Source organism: Etheostoma spectabile, chromosome 14 (genome assembly GCF_008692095.1).
Source record: "Etheostoma spectabile isolate EspeVRDwgs_2016 chromosome 14, UIUC_Espe_1.0, whole genome shotgun sequence".
Taxonomy (NCBI): domain Eukaryota; kingdom Metazoa; phylum Chordata; class Actinopteri; order Perciformes; family Percidae; genus Etheostoma; species Etheostoma spectabile.
Window position 1 is genome coordinate 7,975,039 of NC_045746.1, and position 10,681 is coordinate 7,985,719.

Genomic DNA, 10,681 nt, shown 5'->3' on the forward strand with positions numbered 1-10,681 from the left:
TTTTGCTGTGTAGATGCAGCCAAGCTGGCGGGAGCAAATGTGACGTCATGAGAACACCGTAACTGTTTATACTCCGAGTGGTGGTCGCGACACTAGTTGCAGTCCTGGACAGAGGTGGCGCTAATGAGGAAAGGCTCCTGTCATTGCGGTTTCTACAGACCAGCAGAAAAAGGTGAACAATGGCAGAAGTGGCATCAGCATGGACGTCAGTGCTTTGATGTGATTCAATGACCTACTTGGTTGGATCGAGCCTTTCATTCACTATAAAAGATCTCATCCGAGCTTACAAGAGAGTTGCAGTCACTCTGAGAGTCCTTGTTCAAGCTTCCTGTTTTGGCTTTGTCGCGCAACGCTGAAAAAACTAGTGGTGCGCGCCCTCTTGATGCGCACTCAAAACCCTGGCACGCCAGCGAGATCTACGTCATTTTGACGTCACATTGGTGCGCGCGCTTGGCTGCGTAGACTGTAAAACGGCTATAAGGGATAGATTGGGAAGACATAGTGGTTCGCTGCTGTTGTGAATAAACCGACCACTAAACTCCTGTGGTCCCACGCACCTTTCTGTATTGTTTTGATAATACTTAGCCTTTTTCCTAATTATTTGTCCCCTTCTGGATTTGTGTTTGCGCTCAAATACTTGATTAGTCACCAATGTCCCCCAGTGGAGGAGAAAACTCTCAGACTAGGCGATAACTACTTTGGCCAAGGGAACGTGGCTTCATGAGAGTCCTTAGTGGCGCTAGTGCACCTGACACTACCCCTGAGGAGGATAGCATCACATTGATAACATTGTATAGTTTTTGTGCTTATTATCTTGTTTTTTTTTTGCTGTTAGCTGCTGTAATGCTACAGTTACCAGCTATTGTTAACTCTGAGACCGAGACACTCGCCCACGCGTAAAAACAGCACCTCTGATCCATAGTTTAATAATTATTAATCAACCCTACAAGCTAGCGACTTGCGAATGGTTGCATCTAAAAGGTAACGAGCTAGCGGTTACGGAGGTCTCTTGGGTCTTTTTAGCCTTACAGGTGGTTTTCTACTGAGCCTGGAACTTCAGCCTCTTTCGGAGGGCTTTAAATCCAAACCCTGTACATCCAGATTGATCCATTCATGTCCTAATTCATTGTGGTTTGGCCCATTTCTGCCGCTAGCTCGCGGCTCAGTCTCTCCTCTGTGTCTGTTTACGGAATAAGGCACCAGCATGCCCATATATGGGAGACAACGTCACCCTCTGTATGGAAGGCCAGAGGGACAAAGGCTAATAGGCTGTATGGAAGGCAAAGAGGCGCACATATTAGACACACATTTGCTTGTAGCATTTGCTGTGGTGAATATCATATATGACATAGTATTATGCATAAGTAAATGTCATGAGAGCAAAAGCGTCTTGACTTTCTTTGAAAAAAATGTATATTTTGTTAACTGTATAAGTTATAATGATGATTTCTTCACAGTGTGACTCCCAAGACTTATGAGAAGTGTTTTAGAAAGATTACTTATCTGTCTGTGATATCAATACATATCTGGAAGATTCATGTTCCGTTTTATTTATTTGTCTTTAAGGCCCTACAACCATTTTTAACATGCAAGAGACCTCACTGCAACCCAAATATTCTAATAACCCAGTTAGTCCTAAAAAAAATGATGTTCATAACTTGACTGTAGACAACAGGGTTGATGTTTTACAAGCTTTTTAATAAAATAAATCCAGAAGGACAATAAACTGTAAAAATGGCCTTAGGTCTCAGAAGGTTAATGGAATACTCTACCTAGGCGACATAGTTTTTGCTTGAAGAGTAATGTAATGCCAGGTTAAAGGGCTGTCTTATTCTGCCCTTTCTGGGGGAAAGAGTCAAGCCTGGTTCACCTCTGACCACACCCAGCATCACTGCTGGTGTTTCTGTTGTCCTAGAATACACAAATTTGATCTTTTTTCATTTGTAATTTAAATTACTTCCTAAAAGATTAGACAGGATTTGATAAGTGGATTTAATAATGGATTCGTTTTTAAAATACTGTTCTGAAGACGTGGCTTTGGGTACGTGACTGAAGCAGCCAGTACTGTGTGTTTCTTGCTGAGGTCTTCCTCCTACACACCACCCAATTTAAGCCTCGGGAACTCTGATTTGCCTGTCCATTATGTGGCTGTACCAGTGTTACATCCAGCCTTCTCAGAGAATACTTTTGCTTATTTGCCTTGACTCTGTTACACATTCTGACATGGCAACATTCAGAAGAAATTTGTTGAGGATAACACTTAGTCTGTTTTGTCAAATGAGGAAGGCATTTTATAACAAAACCTTTCTGAACATTTGTTCTAAGAGCACATTTTGGTTTCTTGCCCTTTTTTTGCCAGTAGGCATGGGTACACATGATGTAAGCAAAAGAAAGAGGAGAATGGATGATTAGACAGCCTAAGACCTATTTTGCTTTCCAACAGAAACCAATCATGCTTTCACATCCCCTTATCCTTATATGTGATAATGCTGTCAGCCCTCACCAGAAAACCCATTGTCAGACAAGTGCCTAATTGCCTGGCAACATGTGTAAATAGCCCATCCTCTGGTAGGGAACAAGGCTAATTCGAGCTGAACCCCGTGGCCTCAGGGCATCTAACACATAACGGGGCCTAGCAACAACATTACAGGATGGTGCATCCTGCCGTTTTTGTATGTGTGGCTGTGTGTATGTGTGGCTGTGTGCCTGTATTTGTGTGTGCCTGCGTTTTGCCTGCGTTTGTGTGTGTATTTTTGTGTGCCTGCTGTGTTTGCCTGTGTGTTTGTCTGCTTGTCTGTCTGTGTGATGGAGAGTGAGACCAAGAGGACGGGACACAGAGGGAGCTGGATAAGAAGCCGAGAGTTAGATTCAGGTTATCAACATTACATGGCTAATCACTAACATCTGCGGTGCACTACCACACCGGAAAAAGGTAGGAGGACCATTTAGTTAGTGCAAGTTTGTGTGTCTGTGTGGGCACATGCACAGCTCTAAAACCAGAGAGATGTTTTTTGGCAAGACTATTGAGGGCCAAGGCAAGCAGAAGCAGAAGTAGGTGTGATTTGGGGAAATTGCTAAAGGATTTAAAAACCAACAAGTACCCATCATCACTCAAACAAGGCAATCCTCCATTACAGGATTCGTATAATAATCCTGTGAAATAATAATCCATAATGAAACAAGAAATGTTTTCCTTTTTCGGCTCTCCATTACCACCTTCGTTCGCTTCGTTGACTTCTCCGTTCTGTCCCTCTGCTGTCTTGTGTGACAGCCCAGTGCTGATGGAAAGAGACCAACATTAAAAACATGAAGCAATGGGAGAACATTCTGAACCATTTTGTAGTTTGGAATAATTTTTACATCACTAATAGTTAGGGCTGGACCCATCTTTTTACTCCTGTAAAGTTTCTTGACTGCATCTTGCACGGTTGTGACGCCATCACAGAGACATGTGCCAGCAGACAGACCTGGCAAAGTACCCCAAACGGCTCCTGTGGTGGTAGGGGGCTCCAGGACCACATTGTGCCATGAACGCACACACACACGCATGCAGCTGCCCAAAATTGAGGAGCAACTCCATCTGCAGCTGCTTCTGGGGACTGAAATGCCCCCAGACGTACACCATACACTGACTGATACTTTGCTAATTTATAATTTACTCCCGCATACGTTGCACTCTTCATTGCACTAATATATTGTTTGTTTTTGTATGAATAAGTGTATTGTGAGCAATACGATCCAAAGCAAAATTCCTCGAATATCTCCTCATACCTGGCAAATAAAGCTGATTCCGATAATTTGAATCTTCAGTGGGCAGCCCTGGAAATAGTCACGACTCGGCTGTAAACAATATTCAGGTGTTACATTGGGAAATTAATTCAGTTTTCTTGATGGTTCAATCATTGCAAACATGATACATTTTTATCCTTGTGACCTGTGATTCATTCAGCCTTCCGTTTCCCTTTTTTATGTCCCAGAGTGAGTGCTAGTCAACTAGCTCTTTTAGTAACTTATTTCCCATGGCTTTACATATTTCACCTAGTTAAAGCTATAGTGCGTAACTTTTTGATATTTAATAAAGGTCCGTTACATTCAAGTCTTTGCCAAATGAGTTGCTAATTAAGATTGTCAGCTCCACACAACTCTGTCTGTATTTCTCAGTATGGCCACGTTCAGCAGATTGTGGCGTCCGGCAACTTTCGCACACCAAAACTCGATAATTACCTCTTCTGAAGAGTCTATGGGTTTTTAAATCCTCCGTGTCCTCCTTGGCTACTAGCATTTTCATGGAGGAGGGCTGGAGGCTGTGAACGCACCGACAGTGTGGTCACCACTCAGAATTCCTCATGGGGGCGACAGGAACTACGCTCTATAGCTTTAAATCCAATGATTGAATAACCTTAGTGATTGGTAAAGACAAAGGCGTCGGTGTAATTTTTCACCCTAGCTCTCATTTTTCATTTGTTCCACAACCATTTGTGGCACTAGTTTGTGTTTACACCTAAGTGCATCAGTATGAATGCCTGCCAGTTTTTCACTCTGCCTTAAAGCATTTGGATCAGGTTTAAACACTTGTTCTTCCAACGTGTTCTGACAACGCATTGTTCGAAGTTACTGTTTTTTTTTTTTGAGCACCCAGAGTTTCACACAGTAATCCTCTCCCATGCAGCACACTAACTTGAATCTTTGAAACACAGTACTTACAATGAAAAGGAAAAGTGAAAGTTTGCAACACCAGTAGCACGGTATTTAAATATGACTTGTGTTGGATTGTCGTTTATTTCTGCTTTTGTGTATGTGTGATTTATTGTTGTATGTGGCTGTTTGCAAATGGCAATTACTGGTGTAAGACGGATGAATCAATTGTCTGTAATAGCATGAAAACCCATTTGAGTTTGTGCATAACCTTCAGTTCGTCATTAAAGAAAGATGGGGACAGGAATTCTGGTAAGTGAGGACATTTTCTGCCTTAGGGGAACTATGCTGGGTCTTTTTTTTTTTTTTTTTTTTAATCTTAATTTAGCGTGACTGAACAGCTTCTGAGTCATTGAAATGTTTGACTATTTTCGAGTTGAATGGTGGTCGTCTCCCCCCCCCCCAGCGCCTGTGTGCGGAAAAACCACCCTTGCAGGTTTTGGCCTGGCGAGTCACCACCCTGAGCGTCAGGATGTATGGCGTGATATCAGGTCTCAGGATGTAACAAATTGCTTCACAGCAGTGCGCACATACGCCCATTTAGGAACCGGCTAACATGGTTGCAATGGATTTCTTTTTTTTTTTTGTTGAGTTTTTTACACTATTGACATGGCTAAGCTGCCAAAAAAGAAGCGGAAAGCTAGGAAAGCATTGTCAGAAGGAACAGAGAAAGAGGAAATGGCAGACTGACGGGGCGAGGAGTCAGACCCAAGTTAACATAGGAGCTGTCAAATACCTATTCTGAAGCTGTAGGGGGAGCTCTATAGAGAAACCTGCTAGCAAAAATCTAGAAAACAGCGAAGAAACAGCCAAAACTGCATAGCGCCACTTTAAGTTTCAGGTTGTATGTATTGATAAAGATGGTTAAAGTTAACTGCAATCTCTAGTTGATATCACCTTCACATACTGCTAAAAAGAAATGAAGTTAACTCATGATTTTGTACCGAAAGCAGCTAACGTCAAAGAACTCTCTGAAGTGATGATGTTGTCTCTAAAAACAGACATTTGAAGATGTTGGGAAACTCTGTTCTGGGAATGAGAGGGTAACGCAGCAGAGGTTTTGACCAGGTTGCTAATGGATGGATGGTTGCCAGTGGATGATCCTCACACACGTGCTAGCTTCCCTGCCTGTACGTTGTACAGATGTTGTTGGGTTTTTCTGCTTTAGTTCAGCTCGGAGGGAGATTACCGAGCAGGGTCTCTCTGCCCGTTGTGCTTCCAGCAGCTGCTGGACAGTTATCAGGGCAGAGAGTGTGAAATTATCTCTCACCGTGGTGATTGTCCACTCGCTCTGTCCCATGCTCCACTGCAGCATCTTATTAGCACCTTACTGATGTCCTGTGCCACCGCACAGATACTGTGCACACAGGGAGAGATTGACAGAGAGGTGATTGAGCCGCAACCTGCTCGCATTTAACCAGCTCGCAGTCACACTAAAAACTGCTGTTTAACATTATTTCACATGTATTCCTGTGAATAAAAGCGAGTCGTATGGTAAAACCTGCGCTCTTGACTCCGGTTACTGTATCCCTGTGTTGCTCAAGTGTTTTTTTTTTTTTTTTTACCATGACCAATGCTTCAGAAGATGTCACCACATTATCTTTGATCTACAAATGAATCCATACGAGTATACAATTAACGTTGAAATATGTTTTCATAATCTATAATTGTTTTTTAAAGAAACATAGTAATTAACTTGCCGTGTTTTGAGAATGTGTCAAAGATCAAGTGATTTACAAGTGACATCACACAATATGTACTTCAGTTATAATTAAAGGCAGCCACATAAAACACTGTCGCAGATTTTTTGCTAAGTAAGTCTTTAATTTTTCAATACAACTTTGTAGTTCATTAGCATATTTCCTAACAGAGTTTAACTCTCTTGGCATTTTGAAAAATGAATCCCATTGTTGTTATGACAAAGACACCCATCACCTAAGACCAAGACATGGCTCAAATTGTAAATTACCACAAAAGAGCAGCTGTGCATGAGTAAATTAATACTATTACCTTACAAAACCCCTATAGTTTGAGACTTGAACATCATAATTCTGGAACTGTTGTGTTGCTTTATTTCACAAATGCTTTACCTTCCCCATATTGCAATTCATGATTAAAGAACGCAATGCACAATAATATGAACTGAACTCTTTGGCTTCCCTTTTTTTAGTTTTCTGGATTGCTTTCTCATTATTCAGTACACAAGCTATATGAAAGAGAGATGTGCATACCGGGATGATATGTGATTAACCTTCAATCCACAAAAAACCCAGTAGAGAGATGCAGAATGACAAAAAAGTGAAATACACAGAAAAGGCAAGGCACGGCAAGGCAGCTTTATTTGTAGAGCACATTTCAGCAACAAGGCAATTCAAAGTGCTTTACACAAAATCAGTTAAACAGATAAAACACAAGTACAAACAGTTAAAAATCATAAGCATTAAAAACCAATAAAACACATGAATAGACAGTTAAAAACAAAATAGAAACATTAGGACACATAAAACACAAGAATAAAAGTTACAGTGCAGCATAAGAAATTTAAAGAAATGAGCAGTCATTTAAAGAAAGGCAGCATCAAAAAGAAAGGTCTTCAGCCTTGATTTAAAAGAACAGAGTAGCAGCGGATCTGCAGGTTTCTGGGAGTTTAAAAAAGAAAAGAGAAAAAGTCACGTAAAAGAAAACTGTCAGTAAGTAAATGCCTGAGCCTGTGTTGGAAGAAGCACTATTTTCGACCTGAACACATCCTTAGACGCATCAAATTACTAAGGTTGTATTTCTCTGGCTTCCACCGCTAAAAGTGACTGTAAGGTTGGAGCTACATTTTTGTAGAACCTAGTGGATAAATGTAATATCCAATAAGTCATACATCAACTCCATTTTGGATGTTGAAAGCATTTTGCTCACATCAGTGTCGCACTAAGCTCATAGTTAAAGCATTTGAGCATAAAATTGGCCACTAAAAGGTCGCTTTATTTAGGGCTTTAAGGCACCTTAGGCCATTCATACCGTCTGCTTAACATGTCTTTTTTATTTTTTAGTATTTTGTGATCAAAAAGTGCACATTTTCCACAATCCTTTGTTGCGATCAAATGTTTCGACTCTAAAACAGAGGAAATACGGGAAGGAGGGAGACAACAAAACAGCAAGAATGATGCCTGCTTAACATCCTGCTTAACCCTTGTGTTGTCTTCCCGTCAACAATGGTCACTTTTTGTCCAACATTATTATCGCTTTTTCAATGTTGTGGGTGCTTTTTTTTATGTTTTTGGTGTTTTTTTCCAAAGTTTTTTGATCCTTTTTAATGTTGCCCATTTTTTGTGACCGAAAAAAAAGAACTGAAAACGGGTCCCAAGGACAACATGAGGGTTAAAGTGATTAGAGTTTACATGCAGTCACTCTCAGTCAGCTGCAACCTGTCAGCTGCAACCCCCGCCTCCTATTTTATTCCACCGCTAGCTGGATTAAAATGCGGGTACAACAATTAAATCAAATCTTTTGCAATTTTAGGGGTGACGCAAAATTTAAATACAAGCCCACCACGTCTATAAAAGATAACTATTGGTGTGTTTTTCACACGTACAGTATCTGAAGCAAAGATATTACACAATGCTTAACTGAACACAGATAGAACACACGCTCCCAAAAACATCAGACCCCAGAGAGCTTCACAGGAGAAATCCGCAAGGCCGACTGAAGACGGACAACAACAATAGCTATGGAGGACCTCAAGGGATATGGGGATTGAAATAGAGTATTTCTTAGCCAATCAGAGAGCTTGTTCCCATTTGTCGTTTGCATTGTTTTATCCAACCACCACAAGGCCCCTAAGTGTCAAGGAAAGGCTAAATGGAGAGGCTAATTCCAAATTGGATAAGGAAAAGCAGCAAATCAGGAAAGGAATTGCCCTTTTAAATGCAGATGTGAGTCACGCATGCGTTAATTTGCAAGATGACGCTAACGAGAGACTTCTGTAATGTCAACACAGTAAAAATGGACCTACTTAACGAAGTTGGTTCACTGCTGGCTACAAGTTAGCATCAAACACAACAAAGGCTGTCCATGAAATGGCGTTTTGAGCTAACGTTAGCAATCAAACAATCATAGATAGTTAAAACATTTTTCTAATGATTTCCATCTTCTGTTATTGTTTAATGAGGAGAGTTTATTACTTTATGGATACGTTGCACCGTAAACTGTTTAATGTGGTTAAATAATGTTGTTTTTAAAACTGAGCTTTCAAATGGATTTTTAAATGCTCTTTTTTTATTTAGGAATTCATTAATGTCTATTCAAATCATGTATTTATTTACTATTTAAGAAAATCCTTTTATAGAGTACCAATATACTGTATGATAATGGATTAATTCATGCATTTAAAAACCAATGTATTCTTGATTTTATATTCACACTAAATAAAGAAATGCTCTATTTCAATGTCCTTGTCCCTTGATGTCCTCTATAAATGGCAAGACAAAACGTTGAAAATATATGGAAATGTGGACTTTGAAGACGCCCATGGGGCTGACCGGGAAGAAAAGACGCAGGCAAGAATATATAAGGATTTGAAAGAAGTGGAAATGGAGTGCAAGAAAAGAATTGATAAGTTGAGAAGTAAGATGGAAAAGAAGGAAAGAGGACATCACAAAGCCACTGAGAGACTGTTAAGACGGAAAGAAATGAGTGGAGAATGGAGGAGGAGGGCAGGACAAAAGGCTCTGGTGAAAGACGAGACCAGCTAAAAGAAACGCTTGAGTGAAGGAAGACCTACGCCAATGTACAGAATCCCAATGAGAGATATTGATGGGTTGAGAATGGAAGCAGAGGAGGACGAGCTTTGTGCAGAGGAGGAAAAAAAACAACTCTCGAACGTAAGAAAAATCTTTTGAAGCTTCTTTAACAGCCCACTTAACCTTTAGGCCACTGCTGACATGCAATTTAAAAACTCACTGAAAACCGCAAACAAAAAAGGATGAACAGAGGTACTTTTTTTAAAGCTTATTTTTAGGGGCTATTCCTCCTTTTGTGTTTTTTTTTTTTTTTTTTGATAGCACAGCTAGGCGAGAAAGGCACTTTCAACACTTTAATTCATCTCTCATTTACGTGGGGTTTGGGAATCCATCCATTCAGCCAATCAACTGGCTGCCTCAGGGTTTTCAAAGGTCATCATGTCTTCCTTTTCAGCAATAGTTCCACCAGACCTGTGTGCTTAAGGAGCTGCACAAGTTAAACACTTACTTTTTTTATTCAAAGTGTGAATTTGAGGCATGAACATTAAGACTTATTGTCCAATATGGTGTATGGCTTATTTTGACTGAAATTGAATCCCTCTAATGAGTGAATTTGGAGCTGGAAACCATGGTGAAGTTTCAATTTCTGAGGTGTGTGTGTGGGTGTGTCAGTTAATAATTCAGAAATGTATGGCTGGATGTAGATTGAAAGCCAGCATTTTGAGATATTTCAGTTGCAGGGGAGGGATTTCGCACAAAAGCATATTTAACATTATTGCAAAGAGTTTTGCTTTTGTAGAGCAACAACTCTTTTATTTATTTTTGCCAAAGCAGACCTCAGCATTCCTCTGTATGTCATATACTGCATATTTCAAACCTAGACAAAATGTTGTCTTGGTTTTTTTTGTGTTGGTAATATTAACGTGCATGTTCACAGAGAGACAGCACGAGAAAGGCAGTGAGAGATGTGTGAAGGAGTTTTACTGTCTGTCAATAAGGCCATAATGTAGTCCTTGGGTTATTAATTTCCGCTAGCAGCGTCCTCTTACATCCTCTTCACAATCTATTCCAACGGGCCTGACAAGTGGTAGTGATGCATTAACACAGAATTTTGCTGCCTCAGAGACCCCCAGCCCTACACAAGGCAGAGTGATGGAGACACAGGAAGCCTGAAGGATCAAAATAATAATAAATGCAGCCACTCAACAGTAAAATACGGTATATGGCCTTTGGGATCCGAATGTACTCTATGTCCC